Source organism: Ceratosolen solmsi, unplaced genomic scaffold, assembly GCF_000503995.2.
Source record: "Ceratosolen solmsi marchali unplaced genomic scaffold, CerSol_1.0 scaffold1, whole genome shotgun sequence".
In the NCBI taxonomy this organism is placed as follows: domain Eukaryota; kingdom Metazoa; phylum Arthropoda; class Insecta; order Hymenoptera; family Agaonidae; genus Ceratosolen; species Ceratosolen solmsi.
Genome location: NW_011948415.1, coordinates 10,853,198 through 10,855,625, shown reverse-complemented (window position 1 = coordinate 10,855,625; position 2,428 = coordinate 10,853,198).

The window sequence follows — 2,428 nt, the reverse complement described above, 5'->3', positions numbered from 1 at the left end:
TTTTTTTTTTTTTTTTTTTTTTTTTTTTTTTTTTTTAATCTATCTATTTATCTATCTATCTATCTATCTATTATTTATTTATTTTCGGTTAATATCTAAAGTAATCCGATTTTGTTATAAAATAATTGAAAAGTTGGCTTGGTTAAAGCAAGCTTGAGCTGAAGGTCTCTGGAGTTATGATTTACCAACAATAATGGAATGTTCATTTGCCGTTAAGTCAATTCGCATGAAAATCTCTTTTGCAGTGGATATGATTTTGCTTGCTTAATATTGATCGCAGCGATGCTTACGAAATATTTTTACTCACTGTTGTAGTATTGGAATTTGTCCCATTTATTCAAAACTATTTGACTCATTTATCGGGCTTTCTTCTTTCTTTATTCTAATTTTTTTTTTTTTTTGAATACGCACTCCACCCCACGCACATAGAATTTTATTTAATAACGAAGCTTCTTCCTCCTTTTCTTCTTCTTTTTTTCCTTGTTTCTTTTTCTTTTTCTTTATTTTTTTTGTTTGTGTTGTGGTTCTTTTTATTTATTTATTTATTTTTTTTTTTTTTTTTTTTTATCAAAAGAGCTGAATATACCGCTTAGAAATTCCAAGGCCTATAAATTTTATTGGCACTTTCAGGGAGAATGGAAGCGAGCACGCTCGATGAAATAAAGAAAAAGGAACGGAAAGAGTAAGGAATTTGCAAATGATTACCGTGTTTAAGTAGAAATTCGTAACGCGACAAATAAATCTGTCTCTGAGGATATTTCGTACAAGACATGCATTTCGGTTGCATCAGGCCTCTGGCCGGGATTACCGAATCAAGGCTTCCGAAATGCAAATAAGCAACGGACGGCAAAACACAATGTTACGCTGCTCGTACAATAGGACATTGCCATTCTTATTCCGAGATGGTCGGCTCGGCTCGTTGAAATCTCGCTGTGCGCCGAGATCTTCCGAGCCGAGTCAAATGTCCGCGTCATAAACTTTCTTGGCTCATCTCCTCCCTCGATCTCTTACTTCCTGCCACGGACGTTCGTTCGGCAAAAAGTATTTACAAGGGCCCAATAATAATCGGTGAGCGCGGAAAAAGGCCCGGCAGCAAGAAAATGATAGACCGAAAGAGCGAGACAGATAGATAAATAGATAGATGGATGGATAGATAGATAGATGGATGGATGGATGGATGGATGGATGGATGGATGGATGGATGGATGGATGGATGGATGGATGGATGGATGGATGGATGGATGGATGGATGGATGGATGGATGGATGGATGGATGGATGGATGGATGGATGGATGGATGGATGGATGGATGGATGGATGGATGGATGGATGGATGGATGGATGGATGGATGGATGGATGGAGAGAGAGAGAGAGAGAGAGAGAGAGAGAGAGAGAGAGCGCGTGAGTAAGAGAGCGAGAGGATACGGAGCGTCAGGAGTTTTCGCGAAAAGCCGAGTTCGGGCCCGGTCGTGCCCAGGGAATCCCCGTCATAAAAGCTCAGCCATTAAGTGCCCAAGCGACGTCGCCACCGATGATTTTCCTTCCCCATTGGCCGGCCCACTGAGCCTTTGAACATCGACGACCAATGGGGCGCCAATTGGGGCCTCGCCGTACCTGAGCGGGGCCTCATTTAAAAGGCCAGGTAAATTGCGCGCGAGCCCGAGGGCGAAGGAACCCGTTAATTGCACGCACGGGAATTTAAGATCCCTGGAAAAAGAGCTCGGCGGCCCCTTACGCCCACCGGTTGACGCGTTCATCCGGCTCATTGTTTATCGGAGGTCCCGATCCCGCCGAGGCCGCGACACCTCGCGCACCTGCCCCGGCTTATCGCGCATCCCCCCGTCGATGATTATCCCATCGGCAGCCGGACGACGCTCGTACGGGTCTCGGCACCGGTGATACGCGCCCCAAACTTTCTCCGCGCTCGCTTTTCACAGTGGCGCCCATCAGCTTTATTGTCTAATTATATATTCATCGCAGGGCCCGCACCACTAAGGCTACACCCTCTCTGGCTCCTTGGCGAGGATATCACGAGCCAAGTGGACCACACAAGACGCGGCCGAGGTTAATCCGGAAGCGCGCTGTTGTTGGGCTCGCGCGATGCCGATTTCTAGTGGTACGCCGTAACGGCCAAACCAAGCCTTTGTCGCTTTTTCGGGCGGGCGCGCGGGCGTGGCTCGTTTAAGCGTGAACCGCGTTTGTGTCCTTGCCTGAGAAATTTGCGTACCGACGGAGGTTTTTGAAAGGAGGGTACGAGCGAGAGCGACGAGCGCGGGCATTTAATCGAAACGGTTGAGCGGCGTGGACGGCGAGCGGCGACGATAAACGTAAATTTGCTCTCTCGGCTGGCTGGCGAAACTTTCATCGGAGCTCGTTGGAAAGGATAAGTTGCGCGTCGTAAAGTGAGATAAGAAATGGCAAGGGAAA